Below are 14,131 nucleotides of genomic sequence, written 5' to 3'. Positions count from 1 at the left end.
GTGGAGTGGAATGCAATGGAATTCAATGTATTAGAATGGAATGGAATGGAATGGAAGGGAATGGAATGGAATGAATTGGGTTGAGTGGAGTGGATTAGAATTGAATGTAGTAGAATGGAAATGAAAGGATGGGGTGGAGTGGAATGGAACAGAGTGCAGTGGAATAGAATGGAATGGAATGGAATAGAATGGAATGGAGTGCAATGGAGTGGAGTGTAATGGAATGCAATGAAGTGGAGTGGAATGGCATGGAATTAAGTGTATTGGCATGCAAGGGAAGGGAATGGAATGGAATGGAAAGGAATAGAATGGAATGGATTGAGTGGAGTGGAATGGAATGGAAAGAAATGTAGTGGAATGGAATGTAAAGGACGGGAGTTGAGTGGAATGGAGTTGAATAGAATGGCATTGAGTGGAATGGATTGGAATGGAATAGAGTGAAGTGGAGTGAAGTGTAATGGAATGCAATGGCAAAAATGGGATGGAATGGAATATAGTGGAGTGGAATGGAGTGGAGTGGAGTAGAATGGAATAGAGTGGAATGGAATGGAGTCGACTGGAGTGGAATGGAATGGAGTGGAATGGAATGGAACATAGTGGAGTTTAATGGAGTGGAATGGAATTAAATGGAACTGTGTGGAGTGGAATGGACTGGAATTGAGTGGAAAGGAATGAAATGGAACGGAGTGGATTGCAATGTAGTGGAGTGGAATTGAGTGGAGCGGATTGGAAAGAAATGGAGTGGAATGCAGTGGAGTGGTAAGGAGTGAAATGAAATGAAGTAGAGTGAAGTGGAATGGAAGGAATGGAATGGAATCGAATGGACTGGAGTGGAATGGAGTGGAATGGAATGGAATTGAACAGAGTGTAGTGGAATGGAGTGGAATGGAATGAATTGGAACGGAATGAAGTGGAGTGGAGTGGAATGGAATTGAGTGGAGTGCAAAAGATTGGAACTTAATAGAATGGAATGGATTGCAGTGGAGGGCGGTCAAGTGGAATGGAAATAAAAGTAATAGAATGGAATGGAATTTAATGGAATTAGATGGAATGCAATGGAGTGGAATGGAGTGGAGAGGAACGGAATGGAATGGACCGGAATGGAATGGAATGGAATGGAATGGAATGGCACCGAATGGAGTGGAATGGAATGGAGTGGAATGAAATGGTGTGGACTGGAGAGGAATGGAATGGAATGGAATGGAATGGAGTGGAATGGAGTGGAATGGAATGGAATGGAATGGAATGGAGTTGATTAGAGTGCAGTGGAGTGGAATGGAGTGGAGTGGAATGCAATGGAATTGTGTGAAGCGGAACGGAATGGAATTCAGTGGAATGGAATGGAATGGAATGAAATGGAATGGAGTGGAGTGGAATGGAACGGAATGGAATGGTGTGGAATGGTATGGAAAGGAGTGGAGAGGAATGGAATCGATTGGAGTGGAATGTAGTGTAATGCAGTTTAAAGCAGTGGAGAGGAGTGGGATAGAATAGAATGGTAAGTAGAGGAATGGAATGGAAGGGAATGGTGTGGAATGGAATGGATTGGAATGGAATGGAGTGGAATGGAATGGAATTGAACAGAGTGTAGTGGAATGGTGTGGAATGGAATGAATTGGAATGGAATGAATTGGAGTGGAGTGGAATGGAATTGAGTGGAGTGCAAAGGATTGGAATTCAATAGAATAGAGGGGATTGCATGGAGGGCGGTCAAGTGGAATGGAATTAAAAGTAATGGAATGGAATGGAATTTAATGGAATTAGATGGAATGCAATGGAGTGGAATGGAGTGGAGAGGAAAGGAACAGAATGGACCGGAATGGAATGGAATGGAATGGAGTGGAATGGAATGGCACCGAATGGAGTGGAATGGAATGGAGTGGAAAGAAATGGTGTGGACTGGAGAGGAATGGAATGGAATGGAATGGAGTGGAATGGAGTGGAGTTGAGTGGAGTGGAGTGGAATGGAATGGAATGGAGTGGAATGGAATGGAATGGAGTGGCATAGATTGCAATGGAGTGGAATAGAGTGCAGTGGAGTGGAATGGAGTGGAGTGGAATGGAAAGGGGTGGAGTGGAATGGAATGGAATTCAATGGATAGGAATGGAATGAAATTGAATGAAATGGAATAGAATGGAGTAGAATGAAATGGAATGGAGTTGAGTGGAATGAATGGAATGGAATGGAATGGAATGGAATGGCATGGAATGCACTGGAAAGAAGAGGAATGGAATATAGTGGAGTTGAAAGGAATGGAAAGGAATCGAAAGGAATGGAACGGAATAGAATTGAATGGTATGGAATGCAATGGAGTGAAGTGGAATGGAATGGAATTGAGTGGAGTGGAATGGAAGGGAATTCAATGGAATGGTATGGAATGGAATTGAATGGAATGGAATGGAATTGTATGCAATGGTATGGAGTGGTGTGGAATGGAGTGGAGTGGAATGGAATGGAATTCTATGCAATGTAACGGAATGGAGTAGAATGGTATGGAATGGAATGGAGTGGAATGGAATGGAATGGAATGGAATGGAATGGAGTGAAATGCAATGGAATGCATTAGAGTGGAAAGGAATGGAATGAATTTGAATGGAACGGAAAGGAACGGGATGGAATGGAGTGCAATGGAGTGGAGTGGAGTGGAATGGAATTGAGTGAAATGGAATGGTGTGGAACAAAATGGAATGTAAATGACTGGAATGGAATGGAGTGGGATGGAATGGAATGGTGTTTAGTGGAATGGAAAGGAATGGAATGGAATGAAGTGGAATGGAATGGAATGGAGTGGAATGGAATGGAATGGAATTGTGTGGAATGTTATGGAATGGAAAGGAATGGAATGGAATGTTGTCTAATGGAATGGAATGGAATGGAATGGAAAACAGTGGAATGGAATAAAACGGTGTGGACTGGATTCCAATGGAGTGAAGTGTAGAGGTATGGAGTGGAGTAGAGTGGAATGGGATGGAGTGGAATGGAGTTGAGTGGAAATGGATGGAGTGGAATGGAGTAGAGTGGAATGGAATGGAATGGAGTGGAATAAAGTGGAATGGAATGGAATGGAACGGAAGGTTCCGGAATGGAATGGAATGTTGCGTAATGGAATGGAATGGAACAAAATGGAATGGAATGTAATATAATGGAATGGAATGGAGTGGAGAGAAAAGGAATGGAATGTAATGGAATGGAATGCTGTGGAGTGGAATGGAAATCGAAGAAATATAATGGAATGGAGTGTAGTGGAGTGGAGTCGAGTGCAGGGGAATGCAATGGAGTGAAATGCAGTGGAATGTAATAGAGTCGATTGGATAGGTATGGAGAAGAGTGGAGTGGAATGGAGTGGATTGTAAATGGAGTGGAATCAAGTGAAATGGAGTGGAATAAAATGGAATCGATTTGAGTGGAATGTAATGGAGTGGAGTGGAATGGAATGGAGTGGAGTGGAATGGAGAGAAATGCAGTGTGGTGGAATGGAATGGAATGGAGTTGAATGGAATGTAGTTAAATGGAATGGAGTGGAATGGAATGGAATAGATTCGAGTGGAGTGGAATGGAATGGAATGGAACCCAGTAGAATTAAATGGAATGGAGTGAAGTCTAGTGGAGTGGAATTGACTGGACTGGAATGGAAAGAAATGGAATGGAATGGAGTGGAAAGGAATGGAGTGAAATGGAATGGAGTAGAATGAAGGGGACTGGAGTGGTAAGGAACGGTGTGGAATGGATTGGAGTGGAATGGAGTAGAATTGAGTGGAGTGGAATGCAGTGGAATATAGTGGAACGGAATGAAATGGAATGAACTGGATTGGAGTGTAATGGAATGGAATGTGGAGGATTGGAATGGAACGGAGTGGAATGGAATGGAATGGAATGCAGTGGAGGGGAATGAACTGTAATGGATTGGAATGGAATGGAATGATGTGGTTTGGAATGGAATTGAATAGAATAAAATGGAATGGACTGGAGTGGAGTGGATACGTGTGGAGTGGAATGGAATGGAGTGTAAAGAAGTGGAACACAATGGAATGGAATGGAGTAGAGTGGAGATGTATGTAGAGGAGGGGAGTTGAATTGAGTGGAGTGGAATAGAGTGGATCGGTGTGTAATGAAGTGGAATTGAATGGAATGGATTGGAGTGGAATGGAATGGAGTGAAGTGGAATGGAATGGAGAGAAGTGGAGTATAATGGACTGGAATAGAAAGGAATGGAATGGAACAGAATGTAACGGAGAGGAGAGGAGTGGAGTGGAGTAGAGTGGAGTGGAATTAAATGGACTCGAATGGAATGGAATAAAATGGAAAGGAATGGAATGGAATGAATGAAAGGGAATGGAATGGAAATGGAATGAAATGCAGTGGACAGGAGTAGTGTGGATTGGAATAAATTAGAGTGCAATGGAATGGAATGCAATGAAATGGAATGGAATGCAATGGAGAGGAGTGGAGTGGATTGGAATGGTGTGGAATGGATTGGAAAGGAATGGAATGGGATGGAATGGAATGGAAAGGAATGGAGTGGAGTGGAGTGGAATGGAGTGGAATGGAATGGAATGGAATAAAATAGAGTGGCATGGAATGGAGTGGAATGGAATCGAGTGTAATGGAATGAAGTGTAATGAAATGGAATGGAAAGAATTGGAGGGGAATGGAATGGAATGCAATGGAATGGAATACAATGGAATGGAATGGAATGGTATGGAAAGGAATGGATTTTAAATTAATAAAATGTGATGGAGTGGAGTGGAGACGAGTTGAGTGAAATGGAATGGAATGGAGTATAATAGAGTGGTAGGGATTGGACTGGAATGGAGTGGAATGGAAATGAAAGGAATAAAATGGAATGGAGTTGAATGGAGTGAAGTGGTACGGAATGAAATGGAATGGAGTGGAATGGAGAGGAGTGGAGTGGAAATGAATGGAGTGAAATGGAGTGGAGTGGAATGGAATGGAATGGAATGCAGTGGGATGGAGTGGAACGGAAAAGTGTGGAGTGGAATGGACGGGATTGTAGTGGAATGGAATGCAATGGAATGAAATGGAATGCAGGGGATTGGGGTGGAGGGCTGTGGAGTGGAATGGAATGCAATGGAATGAAGTGGGCTGGAAAGGGTTGGGGTGTAATGGAATGGAATGGAATGGAGGGGAGTGGATTGGAATTGAGTAGGTTGGAGTGAATAGGATTGCAGTGGAGAGGAATGGGGTGGAGTGGATTCGAATGGAGTGGAATGGATTGTAGTGGAATGGAGTGGAATTGAATGGAGTGGAGTGGAATGGAATGGAATGGATTGAAATGGAGTGGAATGGGATGGAGTGGAGTGGAATCGAATGGAATGGAGTGGAATGGAATCAAGTGGAAGGGAATGGAGGGGAATGGAATGGAATGGATTGGAGTGCAGTGGAGTGGAGTGGAATGGATTGCACTGAAATGGAATGTAATGGAATGGATTTGAATAGAATGGAGTGGAATGGAAAGTGGTGGAATGGAATGGAGTGGAATGGAGTGGAGTGGTGTGGAGTGGGATGGAAGGGGGGAATGGAGTGGAATGGAATGGACTGGATTGGAGTGGATTTGTGTGGACTGGAAAGTAATGGAGTGGAGTGGATTGGAGAGAAGTTTAGCAGATTGGAGTGGAGGAGATGGGAATGGAGTGGAAGGGAGTTGAATGGATTGGGATGGAATGGAATGGAGAGGAGGGAATTGAAGTGGAGTACAGTGGAATGAAATGGAATGGAAGGAATGGAATGCAAGAGAATGGAATGAAATTGAATCGAGTGGGGTGGATTGGAATAGAATGGAGTGGAGTGGAACGGAATCAAATGGAAAGGAATGGAAGGGATTGGAGGGGACTTGAGTGGAGTGAAGAGGAGTGGAGTGCAGTGGAATGGAGTGGAATGGGATGGAATGGAGTGGAGTGGAATGCAGTGGAAAGGAACAGAATGAAATGGAATGGCGTGGATTGGAGTGAAGTGGAGTGGAATGGAAGGGAATGGAGTAGAATGGAATGGATGGAATGGAAGTAATAGAATGCAAAGAAATGGAGTAAAGTGGAGTGGAGTGGAATGGAATGGCACGGAGTGGTGTGGAGTGGAATGGAATGGTGTGGGATGGAAAGGAGTGGAACTGAATGCAGTTGAGTAGCGTGGAGTGGAGTGGAATGGAATGGAATGGATTGGAGTGGAATGGAAGGGAATGGAGTTGCATGGAAATGAGTGGAATGGAATGGAATGGAGTGAAGTGGAATAGAATGAAGTGGAATGGAGTGGAGTGGAATGCAATATAATGGAGTGGAGTGGAACAGAATGCAACGGAGTGGAGTGCAGTGGAATGGAATGGAGTGGTTTGAAGTGGAATGGAATGGAATGCAATGGAATGGAATGGAATGGAGTGGAGTGGAATGGAGATTAGAGGAGTGAATTGGAATGGAATGGAATGGAATGGAGTGGAGAGGAATGGAGATTAGAGGAGTGAATTGGAATGGAATTGAATGGAATGGAATGGAATGGAATGAAATGGAGTCAAATGGAGTTGAGTGGGATGGAATTGAATGGTGTGGATTGGAAAGTAATTGAATTCTTTGGAATGGAATGGAATGGAATCAAACGGAATGGACTGGTCTGCATTGGAATGTAAAGGATTGCAACGGAATGAACTGGAATGGCGTGGTGTGGAGTGGAATGGACTTGAGTGGATTGGAATGGAATGGAAAGGAATGAAATTGAGTGGCATGGAATGGAATGGAATAGAGTGGAGTGGAAGAGAATGGAGTGTAATGGAGTGGAGTGGAATGAATGGAACAGTGTTTAGTGAAGTATAATGGAATGGCGTGAAGTTGAGTGGAATGGAATGGAGTGGAAAGTAGTGGATTGCAATGGAATGGAACAGTGTGGAATGGAGTGGAATGGAATAGATTGGAATGGAATAGAGAGGATTGGAATGGAATGGAGTGGAGTGGAGTGGAGTGGAGTGGAGTGGATTGGACTGGAGTGGAATGGAATGGAGTGGAATGGAATGGAGAGGAACGTAATGGAATGGAATGGAGCCGAGTAGTATGGAATGGAATGGATTGAAATGGAATGCATTGTCTTGGATTGGAGTGGAATGGAATGGAATGGAATGCAGTGGAATGGTATGGAATGTAGTGGAATGGAATGGAATGGAGTGGAATGGAGTGCAGTTCAGTGGAATGGAAAGGAATGGGGTTGAGAGGAGTGGAATGGAATGGAATGGAATGCAATCCAATGCAATGGAATGGACAGTAAAGGAGAGGAGTGGAGTGGAAAGGAAAGGAAAGAATGGAATGGAATGGAAAGCAGTGTAGTGGAATGGAAAGTAATGGAAAAGAGATTAGGGAATTGGAGTTGAATGAAATGAAGTGGAATGTAATGTAGTGGAGTGGATTGGAATGGAGTGTAATGGAATGGAATGGAAAGGAGTGGAATGGAAAAGAGTGGATTGGAATGGAATGGAATGGAATTAAATGGAATGGAAAGGAATGAAGTGGGGTTTACTGGATGGAATTCAGTGGAATGGAATGGAATGGAATGGAACGGAATGGAATGGAACAGAATGGAATGGATTAGAGTGGAGTTGAGCGGAGTGCAACGGAGTGGAGTGCGGTCGAGAGGAATGAAATTGAATGAAATGGAATGGAATGGAATTCAGTGGAGTGGAGAGAGTGGAGTGGAATGGAATGGACCAGATAGAATGGAATGGAATTGATTGGAATGGAACGGAGTGGAATGGAATGGAATGGAAAGGTTTGCAATGGAATGGAGGTAAATGAAATGCAGTGGGATGGAGTGGAGTGCAGTGGAAGGGAATGGAGTGGATTTCAGTGGAGTGGAATGGATTGGAGTGGATTGGAGTGAAAAGAATATAATGGAATGGATTGGAGTGGAATGCAGAGGAATGTATTACAGTGGAATTTAACAGAGTGGAATGGAATGGAGTTGTGTGGAGTGGAAATGAGTGGCGTGGAGTGGGGTAGAATGGACTGTAATTGAAAGGAATAAAAGGGAATGGAATGGAATGGAATGGATGGGAATGGAATGGAGTGTAATGGACTGGAATGGAGTGGAGTGGAATGGAATGGAATAGTATGGAATGGAGTGGAATGGAATAGAATGGAATGGAATAGAATGGTATGGAATGGAGGATATTGCAGTGGAATAGAATGTAGTGGAATAGACCGGAATCGAGTGGAGTGGAATGGAATGGGATAGAAAGAAATGGAGTGGAGTGGAATGGTTTGGAGTGGAATGGAATGGAGTGGAATGGGGTGGAGTGTAGTGCAGTGGAATGGATTGTATTGGAAAGGAGTAGAGTGGATTGAAATGGAACGGAGTGCAGTGGAATCTAATGGAATGGAATGGAATTAAATGGTATGTAGTGGATTGCAATGGAGTGGTATGGAATGGAACGCAGTGCAGTGTAATGGTTTGGAATAGAAAGGAATGGATTGGAGTGGAATGGAATGGAGTGGAGTGGGGTGGAATGGAATGCAATGGAATGAAGTGGAATGGAAAGAAGTGGAATGGAGGGAAATGGAATGGAATAGAATGGCATGGAATGGAGCGGAAGAGAGTGGAGTGGAATTCAATGGAGTGGAATGGAGTGGAGTTTAATGGAATGGAGTGGAATGAAGTGGAATGGAATGGAATGGAATGTAGTGTAGTGAAATATAATGGAATGGAGTGGAATTTAAAGGAACGGAATTAAATGGAACGGAGTAGAATGGAGTCAAGTAGAGTGGAATGGAATGGAGTGGAGTGAAGTGGAATTGAATGGAATGGAATGGATTGGAATGGAGTGGAGTGGAGTGAAAAGGAATGAATTGGAATGGAATGGAATGGATTTCAATGGAGAGGACAGGAATGGAATGGCATGGAGGGGAATGGAGTGGAGTGGAGTGGAGAAGAGTGGAATGGAATGGAGTGGAGTGGAGTGAAAAGGAATGGATTGGAATGGAATGGAATGGAATTCAATGGAGAGGACCGGAATGGAATGACAAAGAGCAGAATGGAGTGGAGTGGAGTGGAGAAGAGTGGAATAGAATGGAGTGGAGTGGAGGGGAATGAAAAGGAATGGAATGGAAAGGAATGGAATGGAATGGAATGGAGAGGAGGGAAGCGGACTGGAATGGAACAGATTGAAATGAGGTGGAGTGAAGTAGATTGGAATGGAATGTACTGGAATGGAATGGAAAAGAGTGGAATGGATTGGAATGGAATGGAATGGAATGGAATAGAATGGAATGAAACGGAATGGAATGGAATGCAGTGGCTTGTAGTGGAATGGAATTCAGTGGAGTGGAATAGAATGGAATGGAATGGGATGCAATGAACCGCAGTGGAGTGGAGTGGAGTGGGATCGAGTAGAATGCAAAGGAATGGAATGGAAAGGAATGGAATGGAATGGAATGGAAAGCAAAGGAGTGCAGTGGAATGGAAAGGAAGGGAAAGGAATGGAATATAATGGAACATAATGGAATGGAATGGAAGGGAAAGGATGGGAGTGGAGTGGAATGTAATGGAGCGGAATGGAATGGAGTGGTGTGGCGTGGAATGGAATGGAGTGGAATGGAATGTATTGGAGTGGGCTGGAATGTAATTGAGTGGAATGCAATAGAGTGGAATGGAATGGAATAGAGTGGAATGCAATAGAGTGGAATGGAATGGAGTGAAATGGAATGGAATACAGGCTAATGGAAAAGAGAGGAATGGAGTGGAATGGAATGGACGGTAGTGAACTGTAGTGGAGTGCAGTGGAATGGACTGCAGTGAAATGGAGTGGAATGGAATGGACTGGAGTGGAATGGATTGGAATGCATTGGAGTGGAATGTAATGGAATGTAATGGAATGGAGTGTAGTGAAATGGAATGGAATGGAGTGGAATGGAATGCAGTGGAATGGAATGGAATGAAACCGAATGGAATGGAATACAATGGCGTGGAGTGGAATAGAATGGAATGGAATGGAATGAACTGCAATGGAGTGGAGTGGAGTGGGATCGAGTGGAGTGGAATGGAATGGAATGGAATGGAACGGTATGGAATGCAAAGGAGTGGAGAGGAATAGAATGGAATGGAAAGGAATGGAATGGAATGGAATGGAATGGAATGGGAGGGAAAGGAGGGAAGTGGAGTGGTATGGAATGGAGTGGAATGGAATGGAGTGGAGTGGAATGGAATGGAATGGAATGGAATGCAAAGGAATGAAATGGAATGGAATGGAATGAAATGGAAAGGTAAGGATTGGAGTGGAGAGGAGATTACTGGAGTGTAGTGGAGTGGAGTGCGGTCAAGTGGAATGAAATTGAATGTAAAGGAATGGAATGGATTGCAGTGGAGTGGAGTGGAGTGGGGTGTAATAGAATCGACTGGAATGTAATGGAATGGAATGAATTGGAATGGAATGGAGTGGAATCGGATAGAAGGGAAAGGACTGGAATGGAATGGAGTCGAATGGAATGCAGTGGAATGGATTGCAGTACATTGGAATGGAATAGAGTGGAATGGAGGGGAGAGGAAAGGAATCGAATGGATTGGAGATGAAAGGAATGCAATGGAATGGATTGGAGTGGAATGGAGTGGAATGGAGTGCAGGGGAATTTAATGGAGTGGAATGGAATAGAGTTGTGTGGAGTGGAAAGGAATGGAATGGAATGGAGTGGGGTGGAGTGGAGTGCGGTCGTGTGGATTGTAATTGAATGGAAAGGAATGGAATGGAATGGAGCGGAATAGAATGGAACGGAATGGAGTGGAAGGGAGTGGAGTGGAATGGAATGGAATGGAATGGAGTGGAGTGGAATAGAATAGAATACAATGGAATGGAATGAAATTGAATGGAATGGAAGGGAATGGAATTTAATGGAATGGAGTGGAATGGAATGGAATGGAGTCGAGTGGAATGGCATGAAATGGGAGGAATGGCCTGGAATGGAATGGAGTGGAAGGGAGTGGTATAGAATGGAACGAAGTGTAGTGAGATGTATTGTAATGGAATGGAATGGTGTGGAGTGGAATGGAAGGGAATGGAATGGAATGGATTGGAGTGGAATGGAATAGAGTGGAGGGGAATTGAATGGAATGGCATTTAGATGAGGGGACTGGAGAGGAATGCAAAGTAGTTGAATGGAGTGGAATGGAATGAAAGGGAATGGAGTGAAATTGTATGGAATGGAATGGAATGAATTGGAGTGGATAGGAATGGAATAGAAAGGAGTGCAATGGAATGGAATGGAATGGAGTGGAATGGAAAGGAATGGAGTGACATGGAATGGAATGGAATGGAATGGAATGGAGTGGAATTGAATGGAATGGAGTGGAATGGAATGGAATGGAATGGAAATGAGGGTAGTGGAGTGAAATAGAATGTATTGGAATGGAGTGGAGTGGAATGGAATGGAATGGAATGGGATGGGATGGGATAGAATGGAGCCAAATGGAAGGGAATGGCATGGAGTGCAATGGAAGTTAATGCAATGCAATGGCTAGGAATCGAGTGGAATGTAATGTAATAGAAGGTAGTGGAAAAGAATGAAATGGAATGCAGTGGAATAGAACGGAATGGGTTGAAATGGAATGTAATGGAATGGAATGGAATGAAATGGAATGGAGAGGAATGGAGTGGAGTTCAGTGGATTGGAATGGAATATAGTCGATTGGAGTGGAGTGGAATGGAGTGGAATGGAATGGAAGGGAATGGAGTGGAATGGAGTGGAATGGAATAGAATGGAGTGGAATGGAGTGAAGAGGAATGGAGTGGAGTAGAGTGGAATCGAATGAAATTGAATGGAGTGGAATGGCACGGAACGGAATGGAATGGAAAAGACTGGACGGACGTGGAATGGAATGGAATGGAATGGAATGGAATGGAATGGAATGGAATGTAGTGGAGTTGAATGGATTGGAAAGTGGTGTAACGGAATTGAATGGAATGGAATGGAGTGGAGAGGAATGGAATGGAGTAGAGTGGAATCAAATGGAATGGGGTGGAATGGCACGGAACGGAATGGAATGTAAAAGACAGCACGGAATTGGAGTGGAATGCAATGGATTGAAATGTAATAGGGTTGAGTGGATTGGAAAGGAGTGTAAAGGAACTGAATGGAATGAAGTGGAATGGAAAGGAGTGGAATGCAATGGAATGAAATGGAATGCAATAGAATGTAGCAGGGATGAGTGAAATTGAATTGAGTGGATTGGAATAGAAAGGAATGTAATGGAATGGAGTGGAGTGGAGTGGAACGGAGTGTGGTCGAGTCGAATGAAATTGAATGCGATGGAATTGATTGGTACGGAATGGAATGGAATGCAGTGGAGTGGAGAGCAGAGGAATGGAATGGACCAGAACAGAATGGAAGGGAATGTTTGGAATGGAGTGGAATGGATTGGATTGGAATGGATTGGAAAGGAATGCAGGGGGATGGAGTGTAGTGCATGGAATGGAATCGGGTGGATTGCTGTGGAGAGGAATGAAATGGAATGGATTGCAGTGGAAAGACACGCAATGGAATGGATTGAAGTGGAATGGAGTGCAATGGAATGCAGTTAAATAGAATGCAGTGGAATGGAATGGTGTAGAATGGAGGTGAGTGGAGTGGAATGGAATGGAATGGATCGGAATGGATTGGAGTGGAGTGAAGTAGAGTCGAGTTTATTGTAACTGAATGGAATATAGTGGAATGGAATGAAATGGAATGGAGTGGAATGGAATGAAATGGAATGGAGTGGAAAGGAGTGGAGTGGAATGGAATGGAGTGGAGTGGAATAGTATGGAATTCATTGGAATGGAGTGGAGGTATGTAATGGAATGGAATGGATTGGAATGGACTGCAATGGACTGGAGTGGAATGGAATGGAATGAAATGGAAATGAATGGAATGGAATGGTATGTAAAGGAGGGGAGAGGTGTGGAATGGAAATGAGTGTAATGTAGTGGAATGCAGTGGAATGGAGTGGAAATAAGTGGAACATAGTGGAATGGAGGGGAATGGAGTGGAATGGAATGGAGTGGAATGAAATGAAATGGAATTTAATGGAATGGAGTGGAGTTGAATGTTAAGGGGTGGAAAGGAATGGAGTGCAATGGAGTGGAGTGGAGAGGAGTGGAATGGAATGGAGACGAATGTATTAGAGTGGAACGATTTGGAATTGAATTTAGTGAAATGGAATGGAATGGAATAGAATTTAGTGTAATGGAAGGGATAGGTATGGAATGGAGTGAAGTGTAGTGGAATGGAATAGAATGGAATGGAATGGAGTGTAGTGAAATGGAATGGAGTGGAAATGAATCCAATGGAATGGAATTGGGTGGAAAGGAAAGGAATGGGGTGTAGAGGAATGGAACAGAATGGAATGGAATGGAACGGAATGGAAAGGAATGGAGTGGAATGGAATGGAATGGATAGGAGGGGAGTGGAGTGGAATTCAATGTAGTGGAATGGATTGGAATGGAATTTAATGGAACAGAATGGAATTGAATGGAATGGAAAGGAAAGAATAGAACTGAGTGGAGTGGAATCTAATGAATGGAATGGAATGGAATGGAAAGGGAGTGAGATAGAGTGGAATGGAGGGCAGTGGAATGGAGTGGAGTGAAGTGGAATAAAATGGAATGGAATGGATAGGAACTGAATAGAGTGGAGTGGAATGGAATGGAGTGTAGGGAGTAAAATGGAATGGATTGGAATGGAATGGAATGGAGAGGAATGGAGTGGAATGGGGTGGATTGGAATGGAGAGAAATGGAGTGAAGTGGAGTGGATTGGAATGGATTTGATTGGAGTGGTGGGGAATGGAATGGAATGTAATGGAATGGAATTGAAAGAATGGAATTGAATAGAATGGAATGGAGTGGAGTGGTGTGGAGTGAAATCGATTGGAATGGATTGGAGTGGAATGGAATGGAATTGAATGAAATGGAAGGGAATCGAATGGAGACGAGTTGGGTGGAGTGGAATGGAACGGACTGGAATGGAATGGAAAGAAGTTGAGTGGAATGCAATTGGATAGAATTAAATAAAATGGAATTGAATGTAATGGAGTGGAAACGGGGGAGTGGAAGGAATGTAATGGAAAGGTGTGGAATGGAATGGAGTGGAATGGAATGGAAAGTAATGGAGTG

The sequence above is a fragment of the Gorilla gorilla genome, chromosome Y (assembly GCF_029281585.2).
Source record: "Gorilla gorilla gorilla isolate KB3781 chromosome Y, NHGRI_mGorGor1-v2.1_pri, whole genome shotgun sequence".
Classification (NCBI taxonomy): Eukaryota; Metazoa; Chordata; class Mammalia; order Primates; family Hominidae; genus Gorilla; species Gorilla gorilla.
The sequence above is the reverse complement of the archived record's forward strand: the minus strand, read 5'-3'. Positions refer to the sequence as shown.